Here is an 18635-nt window from a genome sequence, read left to right as displayed (position 1 = left end):
GAGGCTGCACTTGCACTCCCCTCCACACACAGGGAGATAAGGGTGGCAACACCCATCCAGCCCTCAGTGATAAGCAGCTGAGAACAGTAATGTATTCATTGCACATCTGGATCTGGAAAGGGTACCTGTCCTGGCCTTAAGCACAAATAAATGAGTGTAAAAAAGCCCTGAAATCCTGAAGTATATGGCTATGTTAGAAGTTTGCAGTATCTTGAACTAATTGTCCATTAATGCTTGCTCCTGGGCATGTTTTATGAGCATCTACACAGTACCTAGTTTTAAGAACCTGTAGGGCAGATATGGTCCAGTGTCATTTAAGAAGTCTAGAAGCTAATTTATGGTACCTTGATATGCATGATAAAGTGGACAATGATTAGGACTGCATTTTACAGAACTGCTTTAATAAAACAGGAAAATTCTACTTCATTACTGAAAAACTTTATTTCTGAAAGAAAGTTGTGTTTGTTTACAACAGACACTTAGAAATCCTAAGGATTTCTTATGACCATGTGTATGTCCTTACCTAAATCTTGAATGAGAGCCAGCATCTTCTTGATGTTATAAAACAAGGCATAATTCCATATGCAGGGAATCATGATTTTTTAAATGCTTTTGAAATGCATTTTTTTGTAATAAAGATAAAAAAACCCTAATAAAAACAGGGGTTGATTTTTTTGTGGCTGTTTTTTATTTTTAAAAATGAAATATACTGTTGTTTACTTATGCAGGGCTTGTATAAAGCTTGCAGTTTTAAAACATAACACTGTGTGAATACAGGAAGCTGTATTACTTATCCAGTGAAAGTGTGTATGCTAGTTTGGAAAGATAAGCTGTGATAGGGCTGTTCAGCTATCTCACTTGAACATTTTCTCTGACATCAGCGACACTGCTTCCAAGTATAAGATAAGCAGGATTTGGTGCTCTGAAGTTGTGCTTTGACTATTATATTGTACATTGCAGTATCATGTATTTGCTGCTTACACTACTATATAATTCTGTATAAAAGTGGACTATAATGGTGTCAGTCCAGAGCCTGAGAACTCAGTGGCACTACTTGTGTGCTTTGAGTTAAGCACTTGCTTTATGAGATCCAGGGTGGAAACTGAATGAGTCTTAGGATGAAACAACATCACCTTGACAGAAACCTGCCTTCTGTTATTTAAAAAAAAATCCGTACAAGTCTAATCAAGAAATGAAAAAAAAAATCCAAAGAAATATCAAGAGCTGTTCATTTCAAAGCCAAGCATGCCTGAGCTTTATAGAGCCAGAATTTGTTTTTATAGAGTGTGATTTAGTACCACTTTAGACTGAAACAGGTTGTCAGGTGGAAGATGAAGCAAACATGAGCTACTGAGCCCTGTCCTTGCAGCCGCTCTGTCATAACCGATGGCAGCATCTGTACTGGCAGCACTAAAATAAGTGTGTGAATAAGGAGGTGATCCAAGCAAAATTAGCCATTTCTGCTCCAGTAAATGTACAGTCACATAACTGTTACCAGACAAAGAAAATAGTGGGTTTTTTCATTGCTTCATTTTCTAGTTTCTGTTTATGTGTATATGGCATGTCTGGGAGCTCTAAACCCTAGAAAATAACAAATTGGCTTCCTCCAAATTGAAGAAGAAGTGAGAGAGGAACCACAAAAGCTTATTCTATCTATTTAGACTTTGCTAAATGGGGAAGATTTGAGTAGTAAAGATAATCTTTGTGTCTCACTTGCTTTATAGTTTCTCTCTTCCATTTGGGTTTATCATCTAGTGATGGTATTCTGTGACTTCACTCAAAGAACTTCTGTGCTCCCTGGGTGAATAATTTGAATCTCTCATAATCTAAATCCTGTCTCATCAGGAACTGCTGTGCCTGGGGCAGACCCAGACAAAAGCGGCAGGGCTATGGCCATCTCTGTGACTGACCTGTGCTACAGGGAAGATGGGGTCCAGCCTCTTTAGCTCTCCTGGTAAGCTTATACATTGAACACTTAATGACACTCTGGTTTGTGCACTTGCACAGAAAACACATTATCCTGAAACACAAGCATTCTTGGAAATAATGAAACAATGTCAAGAACAGCAAGAGTCCTGTTTCTTGGGCTCAGCCATATCTCTCCACATACGTGGTTTGTGGAAGCCCATTGTATCCTGTGACTTGCAGCACTTTTTCCTGTGTGCCACAAAGGAATGTGCACTCCATGTGCAAGGCATGTTTCAGACAGCTTTGTGAAGCTGTTCAGCTTTTCCTGCCTTTTTGAGCTCTTTCTACTGCAAAGAAATATGTCTTCCTGGACTGTGGAGCAGTTCATGCTGGCAGAAGAATGCAAAAGGCAAAGATTTTTCTGCCTTATGTATGACAGAGAGGTGACTCTCATTTACTTGCTGATGGAGTTTAAGTAGTACTCTGATCTTCAAAGCTGAAAAATGTAAGAGAAAAAGAAAAAAGTTGTATAGTGATGTTATTCAGCACTGTTTGAAGACACCTCAGACTCCCTTAAAAGATCCCTTCAGACTTTGGCATTATTTTTGAGGAAAAGAAACCCACCACCCAACCTGTAAAATATCTATATAATATCTACCAGTAGCTTTACTTCAACATCTGCATCTTCCTTACTCATTTTCAAGGTATCTCCACTACAGAAAGTGAACTTTCTCATGTCACTGGTCATCACAGACCTACAGCTCAATACCTGCCTTCCAGTGTCAAACAATGTATGCATCATCCTCAAACACAACGCCATATCTTATGTCTGGTCTTTAGTCTTGCATCTTTACCTCTCCCTGTGTCTCTTTTGCTCATATAGACATGAGAGAGACATGGTAAAATAGAGAATACAGGGCACTTGGATGTCTGGTTGTTTCACATATGCTACTACTGCTCTCCCTAAAGCATTCCTGAGTTAGATCCGTGTGTCTTCTGTGCAGCATGCTCAGACAATCTCATTTCTGAAAAATGACTTGGACAAAGAACTATTCTCTCTATTTTTTAAAATGAAAATAATTGAAACAACATAAAAATGATTTACATCAAATCTTTGAAAGTCAGGTGAGCATATCCCGATTGTTCTCATTTGAATAATTTTCTTTGTAGGGAGACCATTACAATTACAATGGCAATTTTAGATTTGAAAGCTAGCGCTGGAGGACAGAGAGTGTCAGTGGCTGATCCTTTCCATTCTTACTCAGGAAGATATGCTCTTTGCTTTCACAGTAAGACAGGCAGCAATAATAAAAGCATCATATTAAGAAGTTGTTTTCCTTTTAAAATGCATATCCAACCACCTGAACTGACGCCTGTCATTGCAAATATCTGTTCATCATACTCAGACTGAGGCCTCTAATTCAAGGGAACCATTTTTCTTTAACTTCTAAGAAATCACTGGGGAGAGTGAGTATTTTAACTGCCCTCTGAAGGAGCCTACCTGTCCTGTAACTTCACATTGACTACTTTCCTTACTAGGGTGTCTAAATTAATTTGTCATGTTACTTAAAGTGAATGCCCCTGATGTGATTTAAACCAGATTTGGTGTGAATAAGGTAGTAAATGCTGTAAAATTAGATTATAACAGGATGCTATATTGTGAACAATAGAGCTATTCAAAGTCATAAAACACTGTGTATTTTGCTAGGCTACCTTATAACAAAAAAAATGTATAGGAACTGTGGATTGCACATTTTACCTCTGATTTATGTAGAGAAAGTGTTCTATTTTTTTTATTCTGAATTGCTGTGTGTTACTTGTATTTGATGTCTTCTGCTTTTTTTATAATGAGAAATGATGAATTACTGTTCCTTGTTTCCCTTCAGTCATGTTTTTGTAAAGTTTTATTGTACTTTCCAACAGACAATTCTTCTCCAGGCTTGAGAGTCCAAATCTATTGAGTTACTATGTGTGAGCTGTTTTATACTTCAGTTGCCTTCCTTTGCAGCTATATTAGTTCTACTCCAGTCTTGTGGTGACAGAAGTGGAATACCCATTTAAATGTACTGTCAATTTATCTGTGGTATAGGGATTTTTTTGCTATGTTCAATATTCCTTTCCTAAAAATTGCTAACATCACAGTTGCTTTTCTGAAGGCATCTAAAGAAACCTATCAAACTCTTAATATCTTTTCCATGAGGGATCATAGCTAGTTCAGTATGCATCCAGTCAGTGTTGTTTTTCCTATATGCATTACCTTATCAATAATTCACCTTCCAGTGCATTGCTTCATGACTTACCTCCAGCATGTCCTTCCTCAGACATTTGCTTCTGGCTTTTGTATTTACTATCCTGAACTTATACTCTTGTTAAGATGTTGCTGTCTTATTACCATCTACACATTTATGAAAACTTGCCATAGTTTACCATTTACGATCATGTTGAAAACTATCAGATTCAGCTAAGATTCCTCTGGCATGCAGATGAGACTTTTTCTCTGCTTTTGAGCCAATTCTTATTCTGCTTCCTATTTTTGTATCTAAGAATCTACAAAAGGACTTTCTTATCGTGTGACATTTATTCTAGCACTTTGACAGGGACTTTGTTAAAAAACCCACCGAAAACCCCAAGTAAATAATATTAACCAAATTAATCTACAAACTAATTTTTACTTATTTTGGGAACTCCAGTGGAACATAAGGCTGTGACCTCCCACTACAGAATCTACATTATTTCTTCCTCAAGATTCTTATTTGTTTATGTGCCTACTGATCCATTTTGTTATTGGGTCATGATTAGCAGGCAGACCAACATAGGATGTTGTAGTGGACATCTGCTATGAACTGCCTAAGCAGAAAGAAAAAATAGATGAGGCTTGCTTCAGACAACTAGAAGAAGAAACCTTATATTTGCAGACTCTGGTCTTCATGGGAGACTTTAAACAGCCTCCAGTCAGGATCCCTACATATGTGAAGGTCAGAGACATCCTTGGCTGTAGTGGACCCAGTGGGGCCATGAAGGACCACAAGAAGGGCTTCTGCAGGTATATCATCTGCACAAGGAAGAAAAGGGAAAACATAGACTCACTGTTCAATGGATAAGGGGACCTGGTGACAAAGGGCATAGAAGAGGCTTTTCTCCTTCACCTCTGTATTTACTAGTAAGGCTTTCAGGAATCCCAGGTCCCTGTGACCAGTGGGAAAGTTCAGAGGAAGGAAGTTTTACTTTTGATGGAGAAGGATCAGTTTAGGAGATGTTTAAACAAACTGGACATACTCTAGTCTGTAGGACCTCATGGGATGCACCCCCAACATGCTGAGGGAACTGGCTGATGTCATTGGGAGGCTACTCTTGATCATCTTTGAAAGCTCATAGTGAATGGGGAAGTTTTCTGAGGACTGGAAGAAGTTACCCACAGCAAATTTCTTCGTGATACAAAATTGGGAGGAGTGGCTGATACACCAGGATGTTGCACTGTTGTACAGGCTGGAGAAAGTCACAAACTCATGAAGCTCAACAAATAGAAATGCCAAGTGCTGCACCTGGGGAGGAATAACCCCATGCAGTACTACAGGCTGGGGCCAATCACCTGGAAAGCAGCTTTGCAGGCAAGGTCCTAGGTGTGCTGGTGAACAAGAAATTGATCGTGAGTCAGTAATGAACCCTTGCAGTGAAAAAGGCCATCTGCTTCCTGGGTATTAGTTTTGTCAGCAGGTTGAGGGACGTGATCCTCCTCTGTTCAGCCCTGGTGAGACACATCTGGAGTGCTGTGTCCACTGCTGGTCTCCCCAGGGCAAGCAAGACATGGACACACTGGGGTTCATGTAAAAACAGAAAACTTTTTTAATATGAGGGTGATTGAACAGGGAACAGGTTGCACAGGGAGGTGTAGGGTTTCCATCCTTGGAAACATTCAGAATTTGACTGGGCAATGCCGTAAGCAATAGGCTTCTGTTCCGCTTTGAGCAGGCGGTTGGACTACTTCTGGACAGTCTCCAGAGATTCCCTCCAACTTCAGTGATTTTTTGTTTGCATGTTTCTGTGATTGTTACAGTTTCTTTCAGTTTCCCCAGTGTAGATGTCAGAAAGAGCTGTCAATATTTTGCCATGAGAGCCTTTAACAAAACAGTTTCCTTTTTTGCTATGCTTCATTTACCTGATATTACTACAGTTTTAAGGAATATAGTTCAGCAGCACAGTTTATAGTATTGAGATTTTATTTTTCAAATTTTCAGAACTTTTTCTGACACTAGAATTCTGTCTTTTCATTTTCTGTATTTTTCTAAAGCTTTTTCTACTGACAATTTTATCAGAGACAGATTTTTTCCCCCAGTCTATTCCAAGTAAAGAAAGTTTCAGCCGTGAGAACTTTTCTAATACCTTCACAGCGACTACAAGTATAAATGATTTGAAAGCCTCTCCTCTTCAAGAACTTCTTTTATACTTTCATTTTCTGGCCCTACAGACTGCTCATCTCTGATTTTGGAATACTTATTAAACATTTAGTATTAACCCATATGTCGTTAGCCCTTATGTATTCAATTAGGTACTGCAGTCCATAGACTATTTTGTGTTTAAAAGTGTACATCAGCTGTGCATCATATTTATTCATTCTTGGAAAAAATACTCTTTATCCAAAACTGTTTAAGGGATATGAAAAAGTCATACTGTTTTTTTTCCATCTCTCTCTATTGTGTTCAGAATTTATAGATAATGACTTTGACCTCATCAGGACCTTTTCAGGTAACAGATAACCAGAATGATGTGTATGCCTGGAGAAGACTGTGTGGGGTCAAAAAGTTCAATTTCCAAAAGGTCTATAGGGGATAAAGTGAAAGATTAAGGACATCGCTAGACAGCAGTGCAGTGATACTGAATTTTAATGAATACAGCTGCATCTGTTGGATGGTCCCTGTCCCAGCTTATAGCTATGAATTATAGTCTAAGTAATGTTTGCCTTATCTTTAGGTCATTAGCACTTCTTTGTGCACACCATTATTTTTAGTAGCTGGTAAATGTCACTGCATCAGAATTCCAATTCTTTGAAAAATACCTTTTCTTTTTATATGCATACACATTTCTCTATGTATATGTTTGTTTGCTTTACTGGATGCATTTGTATTTGTATACTTATAGGCATTACTTACTGGAATCATTAAGAGATGCATATATCAAACCTGACAATGCTTAATCCATATTTCATTAAGAAATTATTTTAAGATTTTTTCAAATGTATTTTCCCTTCAATACAGTGACCGAAAAAGGAGTAAGAAAAAATGAAATATTAAAAGACAGCAGATTTTTAGTCAGTATTGGACCAAACTAGAAAAAGCAGCTGTGCCTGCAGATGGACTGCAAAATGCTCTGGATGGAGTGTGTGTGTAAGTTCTAAATAAGATAGTCTACTAAAAGTATATTTATAGTCCAGATATATGAACAATGTCAGTATTTCTTTGGCTAGTGTTTGCCAGAAGTTCATTTGTTCATAAACAGTGGTGTATTTTTTCATCACTTCAAAGATGGGGATGCTAATTCCTGTGAGATATTATCTGACAAAGGAGAATATTTTGTTTCATATGGAATATAGATAATATAGTATGTGAATTCAGACTGATTACTTGTATTATTGCCCATAAGATAAACCTGCAACTGTGAAAGTGTTTTTGTCTCCAAGACAGACAAGAGAAGGTTTTGTTCTCCAAGTAGCTCCATATACTAGCCAAAATCAAGGGCTGTGGAAAAAGGACTGCTTAGAAAATGATGTGGAGTCATATAAGCTGCACAACAGCATGTCTGTTTTAGAACTTCTGTCTTTCTATCCCATAATAAATGTGGAGTCACTGCCAGCTACTGCCGATCTTTGTCACAGAAGATCAATGTATCAATATCCAGGTGTAGATCCACCTTTTCCTCAGACAGCAAGAACTTTGAAGTGGGGTAAAGCAGGCATTTTGTCTTAGGGAAGTAGGCTAGTTTCACACTGTGCTACATTGTTGGTACAGAATTTTGACCAAAATTTTTATAGTAAATCTAAAATCCTACTTTATTCATCAGAATGAGAATGACTCTTGAAATAGCCATCCTCTGGACAGTTTCCTACGTTGCTGCCCTGCATTAGTATATGGGAAACGAGTTCCATGAAACAGGGCTCTTAAATGTACAGGCCTTTACAGATTAGTGTCAATACCCTGAACTGTAAAGGAAAGAGATAAGAGGTAATTACACAAATGAAGAACAACTGAAAATTGTTTGTGACAACATATCACACTAAGCAAAGTGTATTAGGAAGGGGTTTTGCTACATTACTTTGGGACAGTAACTCTGTGAACCCACTATTGATCCCTCTGTGTCTTTTAATCTCACCACTGCTCTTTATCCACACGCTCTATGACTCAAATCTTGGTTAATTTGAAGAGGTGTGTGGACAACAGTCTTCTCTATAAACCAGCAAATGGTGTTAGAATCAAATAATCCAATAAAACCAGGGGTGAGCCAACTGAGCAGTAATGAAAAAGACTATACAAAATTCCTGATATACCTGGAATTCTGGATATATAGAAATGATCAAAATAGGCAGAGCTTTATTATTGACTGAAAATGATTGCTAGTTGTGTATTTTTGGTAGATAGAGAGAGTGTATTTTCTGCTTGCCTGGCAAGCTATTCTTAGAATGGGATTTAATCTGTAATAAACCACCTTTTTACTTCACCTTCTTCAGTCAAGGTTATGCTTGCCTTTACATAGTAACCACTGTTTAAATTCATTATGAATGCTTAAAAAAATCCAGACTGAATTGCCCAGTGGTTAGTCCTTTGTACAGAGAATAGTCTTCTAATGAGGTCAGTTTTGGTGACAGTGATTCATTAGAAGCAACAGACCATATTCCAGTTCATCAAAACTTAATTGTATTCCAGTTCCAAAAACTGCCAAGGAAAAATAACTTTGTAATCAAAGATGTCAATGAAATAATGTATCCAAACAGTTTATGCGTTTCTTAACACCTTAATGAGGTGGTGCTGTGCTGCAGCTTCCTTTTTACTGCATAAGAATCTAGTGCTATTATCTTTATCAGAGGTGTTGAAAGCTATCTTATAATTGAGAGATTCTTTAGGTTCTCGGGGCTGTGTGGCATCTGCCTGCTTCATGATGTTTAGAGTTGCAGAAGGATGCCATCTGTTGCGAGGTCTATATGAAATGCACACTCTATAGCACCTATGCCCCTCAGTGTTCTCAAGACCCCTCTGGATTTTGGCTGTGCTTTCTGCTGAGATTAGTCAGGAGGCTTTCAGGCTTGCAGTTCTAGCTTCATTTTGTGTCTAAATTCTGCTTATGTCCTTCTTGGCATTTCAGTCCTCTTTTAGGTCTAGCCCTCGGGTACTATAATGATGATCACTAGAAGGGAAAAAAAATAAAAAGTGCCTCAAAAGGGACAAGCTGTATTCCAGTGTGCAAACTAGGGGATACGTGAAAACTGAAATCTGTGTCCTACACCCTGAATTCTTTGAGTGTATTTATTATACCAGAGTCCTGCTTTCCTACTTCAAAGGAGGCTCTGAAGTGATCATTAATGTTCCCTTGGTATAACCTTAGTATTCTGATGAAATTCCATCTCGGATAATTGCGTTCTGCCTTCTGAAATTCCCTTTGCCATTTCAGCTGGATATGAGTTTCTTTTCTCACTATCTGTTCTTAGCTATTGTGAGCAATTGCTGTCCAGAGGCAATGCTGCAGTGGCTGAGTGATCTACTTACATAGCCTCCCCTTCATTTATTTCCCAAGGGAATGTTGATTCTTAATTTAATGTTTATGAAGCACTGTAGGAGCAATTGTAGTAAGCATTGGACAAAGCATTCTTTGCTATTTCAATAGTTTTGATACTTTGATAAAGGGCATATAAAATAGTATACATTTTTAAAATGTAAGACTAGGTCTTCTAAGTATGGTAATTTGATGAGAATTGTAACTCAGTTGTAAATCAGTCCTATTTCTTCTGTTTCCTGGTTGTAGAAGAGTTGCCCTGCTGCATGAGGCAGAAATAGGAGATGATTGAGTGAATGTGCATGATAGCAGGAAGAAAAGAGGTAATGAGTTGTACATAAAGCAAGATGACTAAACTAAGTGCAGTTTCCTTTTCTGAAAGTATGAAACATACAGTTGCATGACAATGACAATTTTGCTGTTATTATGCCCCCTTGATCAAATTGATTAGCTTTGGTCTAAAATAAAATAAAGGTATTTTCTTTGGATGCAATATAGAATTTGCTTTAGTAGAGTACAAATCAAATATAACAGCAAGGGAACAATTTCTTTCTTGTTGAGTTATGAACTTCCCTGTGCTCCAGTAAAGGATAGTAAGAGTCTTTGGATGTATCCCACATGGAATAACAACTTCTTTATTCAGAGCAATTCCATTAATAGCGTTTTTTAGATATAAGAAGGGGAATTTGGCTCGTGTTGAACAAGTAAACATAACTTGCTGCGGTTCTCCTATGGAGATATAATTATCTTTGAAAGTAAAGGGAGAAATCTATTGAATTCAAATGTCAATATATAACCTTCTGTATTCATATTACTCTGGTTCCTGCAGCTATTGAAATAACCTTGGCAGTTAAAGGGCAATGGGGAGCTTAATTAATGCTTTGTATACTGTCACATACAACTGGAAAGCACTGGCAGTATCAGCAAGGACAACCCCTATCACACACTGCAGCTATAGTGTGCTAAGCAGAACCCCCCCGTAAGCAGAATTAAAATTGTGTGCAGAAATACCAGTCAGGGAGAAAGGCTGCAGAGGGTCTGAAAATTTAAGACTGAGATGTATTATTAGATCATAGTAGATCAGCCAGTCAAACCTCCTTTATACTATGTGGTGTTGCATTTCATACCATGATACATATATTGAGCCAGTGTCTACCTGGCTTAGATATTTTTGCTCTGTAGTTCCAGAATCCTCTGAGGTGGCAAATCCCATGTGACTGTGTGCTTAAGTGTGCATCATGTACAGGTCTGAAAACTCTAATCTGAGCATGGAACATTGTTTTATGCTTGCCTTAATCCTGTACCAAAATGATAAAAGCTGCCCTTCAAGGGAGGCTAACTGAAAACAGATCATGGCATTTGCAGATGTTGAACAAGGAATCACCTGACAGTGAAGCATCTGACAAAACTTCTCCTGGAAAATTCAGCACTCTGAAGGTATCAGATTAGAAGGCATCAAAAACTGAACTTCAGAGTATGTTCCTGTTTTGCGGAAATACTGTCCAGTGGTTAATCACCCTGATTATAAAAAATTCTTATTCCTAGTTTCACTCATGTTTAGCTTCTTTCACTAACTTCAATGGCCTCTTCATATCTGGTGCTTTTTCTCAACTAAGGTGCTAAGTACTTGAATATTTTCATGGACCTTTACATTTATTATTGTAAAATTTTGCATTTAAAAAAGAATTCTTAAACACCAGATACAGATGAAATATTTCTAATAGAAAAATATTCTCTTTTGTTAGAACTAGAAATTTCCACAAAAACATTTCCAAACTAATTCTATCAGACCGTACAGAAAAGACAACATGATAGCTGATAGACTTATGACGTAGAGCTTCAGGTAGTGTTTATCATATACGTACCAACTGAGAAGTTTAGTCATGTTTTTATTTTCGTTTTTTTGTGAGACAGATTTGTGTGCAAATTTCTTCTTATGAAGTTGCCTGACTACTTATTTTTTATCTTAATTCAATTTAAAATATACTGATATTTTAGCTGAGAAGGATTTTTACTTCCTGGGTAGGCTTTTTTTTTCAAAATATTCCAGCTTTGGTCTTATTAAACACAGGTAAAATCATATCTGTCTTGTTTTTGGTAGTCCTTGCTCTTCTGAGTAACAATTGTATTAAAATCTTCTTACTCATGGTGGTTACTTGGGAGCTGACTATTTATTATAACTCCTCTACAATTTCTGCTGTTTTTGTTCCCAAGCATGGCCTACATTCCTTGTTTCTTGCTGTAAATGCTTACATTTAGCTGTATTAAATCAAAGGGTTTGTAAAGACTTCTTTAACCAAGAAATCTATATTATTTTGTATGTTACCTTATAAGCAATAACTTTGCATTCCTGTCTGATCACCATTAATTGAATACTATTAAGTACAGATGCTATAAGAAAATCCCCATTTGTTGATGAGTCTCACAGACAATCCTTTCAAGCTTGGCTAATAGGCCAATTTGTAATCTTCTCATTATGTACTTGCAGTGCTAATTCAAATGCCTTTATTTCTAGTCTTATACTTTTACAGTAAGCACACTTAAACAAATTTGCGATTTCATCCAATAATTAAGTCAATTTTGCTTGACAATATCCATTTCCTGTAAAATGATTAAAAATTAAATTGATTCCCGTAACAGTTTTTCCAAGAGTTTGTCTTGTTTAATGTCAGTAGCTATTCCTGTAATCTGCTTTGCCTTTTGTGATTTTAGCCCAGTGTTAATTCGTTAGCAGTACTTTAGCATTTCCTTGGAGTCCTAGGTCTATTTGAAGGAATATACACAGACCAGACACTGTCCACTGGTTTGAAAGTGACCATCACTACATGAACAGCCTCTTTACTTACGGCTAGTTGCGAAGTCTTCCACATTTGTCGATTTTTACATTACTCTGCTTCTTCCCAAATGTAAAATAGAAATATTTATTGAACACTTCAGTCTGTCTGCTACTTGTTGATGTTGTTACTATCATTACTATCTCCATCTGATAACGAACACAAAATGTTGCTAGATTTCTTTCCAATATACTTGACTTTTTTTCTTTCACTCTGCCAACAATTGGTCTTCTGCAAAGTACTTAATATATTTTATCATTTCTATATGCCTCAACTTCTAATTCAATTGAATTTCCATTTTGCTTTTTCCTCAGACTTTTATTTCTAATTGCTTTCTTATTTCCAATTGCTGCCTTAACTTTTCCACTGAGAGCAGAATGGGCTTTTGGATAAAGATGCATAGTTTATACATGCAGTGAAAAAATTAGGGCATCTTAGAGACTCAGAGAAAAACTGGCATGATTTATTTCAATTCAGAAGTGTCATCTGTACAAAACCACTTTTAGTAGCTTGAAGTAGAGTGAAGCAGTGTTTGTCAAAATTGGAAAATATGGAAGGCCTGAAAGGGATACTTGTGTGTATGAATCATGAGGAAAACCTATGCCTTAAAGACAGTTTTCAAGAAAAATTAAGAAGTGTGTAGATTATCTGGATTTGAGGACAGATTTTAGGATTACACCTAGATAATTTGGCCTGAGTAGGTAGTAGCTACAAAAAGGAAGTTTCTAGAGTAGTATAGGCTGAAGAGGTGATGCCTGAGGAAAACAGCAAGCTCTGCTTAGTTGTGTTTAACTTACAGAGATGGGGAAACAAAAAGTGTCAGGTCTGGCTGAGATTTCAGTTTGAGTATAAGGAGGCAAATCTTATGGCAGAAATAGGTCTGCATGTCCCAGCAAAGAGGTGATTGCTGAAGTTGTGCTTGCAATGGAGATAAGTGAAAAAGAAGGTGAAGACAAGATGGGGTAAGAATACAGATTTATGATTTCAAATAACTGCCATTGACTTTCACTGTTTTACTGAGAAGTTGGCCAAGTCCATTCCCCACCTGGTTTTAGAAATTGGAACTATGTGGGTGGATGAACATATGATATTGTTATTTCATATCCTGTTACATGAAGAAGTTGTCTAGGATAAGTTTCTGAGACTTTCAGAATTTAATGAAGAAATAGCATCAGAGGCAGCTGGTAAAAAGTTACAGGGAGAGAATTTGAGAAATGTTGCAGTTTTTTATTTTATTTTATTCCAAAAATTATGCCTATGACTATATTTCTGGCTTGATCTCAGTTTATGATGAATTTTCTCAAACTATGATCTTATGATAAAAATGGTGTATTTTCCAATCTGCACAGAGCTGGAAGGGATGCAGTCAGATTTTCGTCTGCCATCTCTTGTCAGAATGCCAGGGAGAGGTCTGTAAACACTGACTTTCCTCCACCAGAAAATGGTCTGTGCCCTTGAAAGTAAGGAGGAAGTTCTGGTGAAAGTGGCCAGTATGGCTGACAATTTCTGTAGCCAGTGGTGCAAATTGTGTTGTGTGACTAATTTTGACTTGGTCATCTTTACCTGCTCAGGTCTTCCATTTGCAGTGAGATGCAGATGGAGTTTAATTCCTAGAGCTGTAGTGAAGTGCTTCCTGTTTACTATTTCCTGCTTGATAAAGCAGGTAGCATTTATAATGCGAATATTCAAGGAATGATTTTAAAGCTGATTTCTGCAAGAATGTATCTGAATGAAATTTTGTTTGGAGAATGTTTCCACCAATCTAACTGAAACTGTTGAAACAAATGTGACTGCTGTGATTACTGTTTTCACTAACCTACCAGTATCAATTAGTGATTGGTTTGTTCCATTTGGTGTAAAATAAGCAACAGAAACAAGTTATTACTTACATTGTACAGATAGAAGCAATCAAATTTAGTAATGTTGCTAGTATGTGTGTTAACATTACTACACTAATTTCCTCCAGACCTATTCAAGCAATGCCAAGGATCTGAAGCTCACAGTGGTGGTGGGGAAGAAATACCTGTTCTATTGCTTTGGCATGGTTCTGCCTGTAGTGAAGTAACCATCACTACTAAAGTTACACCTCTGTTCTAAGCTTGGTGCCATCAGCTACACTTCATTCAGATACAGACACAATCTTTTTTTTCAGTGGCAGAACTGTGTCTATGGTTTGTATAAAAATGTTTTTTTTCTCCAGAAATAGGATACATCATAGCAGATGAGTTGCAAACAATTTTCAGTTTAGTGCTTAGGCTTTGATAAAGAATTCCATAACCTTTTCAGATAATTATTTTTAGAAAGGCTGAAACTGCCAAGCATTTGCTAAGTATTTTATGTCAAAACCTGTCAATGGAGTATGCAGCTCAGTAATTCTTTGCTAATTCTTTACATCAGCAACACTTTCTTACACCTTGGATCAATTTGTAGTTCCAGAGTGCAGCATATTTCAAACTAGAGCCTTCCTGAATTGTGTTGAAAACTATTATTTGCTAATCAGGACAACAAAAATGATGCCATCACATCAGTGTACCTTGGTATTAAAAATAAGACAAGGAATGTTAATTCAGACAGTATGTGTATTATGGCTGTCACTGACATGTAATCTGGTCGACTGAAAATGAAGACATGCTAAAATGCAAGTCAGTGGCTATCATTTTCAGCTTTGAGCAGAAATTTTGCCTGCAAAGAGCACTGGGAAATAATAACACAGATGGAAGCAACATTCTCTCTGAGCTGCTAAAGTTTGGAGCAATAGAAATACAGTTGTGTTTTTAGCCTTATTCTAATAATGTAGTGTATAAACTGACCATACATAAGTATAAAGCAAAGTATTTTATCTTCATTTTCTCACACCACAACAATTGATGGTGCAATTTAAACAATGCTTTCCCCAGGTTGATTTTATCCATAATGCACTACCCCCAAAAAATTGAAGTGGTACTAATTACTGTCCACTTTGAGCCCTCTTCAAACTTATAAAGAGAATGTCAAGTTAAATGATAACAAAATTGTAGAACATTGCTTTAAATTTGTCTCATTTTAGGTACATGTTGTATAATCATAATACATCCTGATAGCCACTATTCTTCATGCAATCAACTCGCTGTTACAGTGACTATTTGATTTGAAAATATGAAGATAAATCTTCAAAATTATATGTGATGAAAGCAAATTACATTTGTTTTAGGTGAAGTGTGCGAAGGAATGAAAATAAGCTAATCATTAAATTTTTTAGAAACAGGATACTTTTTGTTCATGGGAAATATTCTACAGGAAATGTATGCCTTGATAAGTATGTGCTTGCAAATGAGCTGAGGATATTTTCAGTAGATGGAATTATTCTAATATGTAAATAAATATACACTTTTATATCAGTATTTCATTGTGACTAGCTAGGGTAAAAATGCTTTGACTTGATACTGCAGATGATTGTAGGAGCTGTTCTTGGGAAGTAAAAATTTACTGTTTGTAGTCTAATACTTTTTCATACAGAGAAGTCTTAGTTTTTAATGTCTGATCGTTACTTATGTGAATCAGTTAACTAGTAGTTGAAATTTTTTTAACTTTGCTTAAAATTTGAATTTTTCATAAGGAACAATGTTAATGGAGTCATTAACAGTTAAAGACAAGCATTTTTTTTAAAAAAGACACCTGGTTACTCAAATTGCTTCCATGTCTTATTTCAGGAAAGTCTCTGTTAGGACCTTTCTGATTTCCTTGGTCTTAAGTGACACAAAGAAGAGGAAAAGGGGTACAGATCTCAGCTTTTGTATTTTCCAGATATCACATAGTTTTGTTCTTAATATCTAATAAATTCAAAGTGGAGGTTATGACTAGATAGTTACATTTTGCCTGCTTCATATATATGCTGTTGCACATATTACATGCAGAATATGCAAATATGTAATTATGTTGTCTATTCACCAAGCATGTATGTGTGTACACTTAAGTATATATGCATATACTAATACATGAAGACCATATATATATGTACGTACCCACAGACTCACATCTCTGGCTTGTAGGACACAACTAATCACTTTGAGTCTCATTATGAGCTCTGAAAACCATCTTGGCATTTTTGCTGTATAGAACACAACAAATGCTAGGAAAAGAAAAGCAGGCAATTCAAAACCAATTAGTGCTTTAGCCATTACTCTCCCTATATTCAATGATGCTGTTTCATTTAATGTTCTCTCGTGTAACTATCACTCTCAACCCTATATAAATAAGTCATTTTACCACAGAATGTGTTAGGAGGCTACATACATGGGCATAATGCCATCTTTAACCAAAAAGAAGTAATTCCTTCTGATTAAAAAACTGTTCTGTCACTCCTTGCCATGCCCTGCATAATTTGCAACACACCTTTGAAAGAACATATTGCTGGAAGGAAAGAGCCATTAAATAATTAAAACGTATATTAATAAAGGATCTCTGTGCTTTGTGGTAATGTGAAGTGTAAGGGGCAGACTGAAGAGTGTTTAAACTTTGAAAAAGTGACTGCAATGCTGACACTTCGAAGCTCCTGCATTTTCACTGATACTGTAATAAATCACCTTACTTCCACATTAAAAAGAAGCCTTTAGAGCTGCCTCCCCTGTAAACTCACTGTAGTCACTGAAATCAGACCATTTATCTTCCTACATAGATAACAAATCCAATTAGGACCCACCAAACAGTGATGTCTCATTAAAAATGCTCCAATTTTACCTTGGAGAATCAGAAACGTGTATTTAAGATACAAGAAAGCAAAAAGGAGAGATTAAAAGGCAACCATTGGAAGTACACCTACAATTCTAAGGTATATTTTGACTGTTTACTTCATTCTTCTTATTATCCTGGTCTTATTTAATATGATTCCATTTTATGTTCCTATTTTCTTGGGCAGATAAGTCCATTGTAAGGTATGCACTGACAAATCTTAGGGCAGTCTGTATTTGTCTTCCAAGATACCACCTTTTTGCTTCCCCTAGAAAAGGTAAATCTTCAAAAGGCTTATGCAAGAGTGCTAACTCAAAATTAGTCTGTTAGATTACTTCAGCATTTTTTATTGATCAGGTGGCTGGACCAGCTTCAGCTTTGAATTGGTGGCAAAGATGAGACTAAAAATGGTAGCTCTGGTTTGTAGATAGAACCATTAACTATTTGCCAACATAGTGTGGAGGGTTTATGAAATTAAGATCTCCAGTAGTGGCTGGTATGAATCAGACCACAATAGTGGGAAGTTCATCTTTTGCCTTTTCCACTTAGGTAACTGGATTAATTTCTAACCTTACAACTTTGAAAATTAATCCTTAATTACACATTAGTTTCTGAAATTGGAAGTACACTGTGATATGTACAGCATGTAAGAATCAGCAGTGGAATATCAGTATGTATTTACTACTTTTCATATATTTGTAGACTTCAGGAATGTTAGACTAATTTTTTTGAACAGCATTCTGTATACTTGGTATTTTGATTTACATTCCCTATATTATTAATTGTAAGCATCACAATAGGCAATAATGTTTTTTCAGTTTTAGTTTTCACTAACATGATTTATGACCAAGCAGCTTTCCCTTATTTCTCACTTTGAAATCTTGGAAAACTCTTCACCTCATTTTGAAAATTTTCCATCTGTATTTCAGAAAATGGAATGAAAAGTGAACTCATGGGCTGCTGACATCCAGTCCCCTGAGGTTTCAGACAACATTGCACCGTAACAGCTTGCTTTATTTGATCAAAAGTAAAATTTTGTCCTCAGTTTGTATTCCAGAACTACACTGCTCTGTAGGCTAGAGATATTTATTAGTCATGGATAGTTTATGCCTGTTTGTTTTTTCTCCCAAAACCCTTTTATTTCAAGTATGTCATTTCGGTGAGGTGCGTTTACCCTTCTGCCTGCTGACGTACTCCTTGAAAGTAATTATATCCCTGCTTGCCTTAGTTTGCTACTTCAGTTAATTTTAGCCTCTTTTTGTAAGGTGATCTCTTCATGCCTCTTCTCAGCCTAGGTAATTTATGCTTATTGCTGTAATTAAACTTTTTTTGTAAATGAAGGACTAATTGCCTTCAAATTATTTGTTGTGCACCATCACTAGTGCTTTGGACAATGAAGTTACACTTCCTTAGCTCTGTTCACTATAC

The sequence above is a fragment of the Falco punctatus genome, assembly GCF_963210335.1.
Source record: "Falco punctatus genome assembly, chromosome: 4".
In the NCBI taxonomy this organism is placed as follows: Eukaryota; Metazoa; Chordata; class Aves; order Falconiformes; family Falconidae; genus Falco; species Falco punctatus.
Note: the sequence above shows the minus strand (reverse complement) of the source record.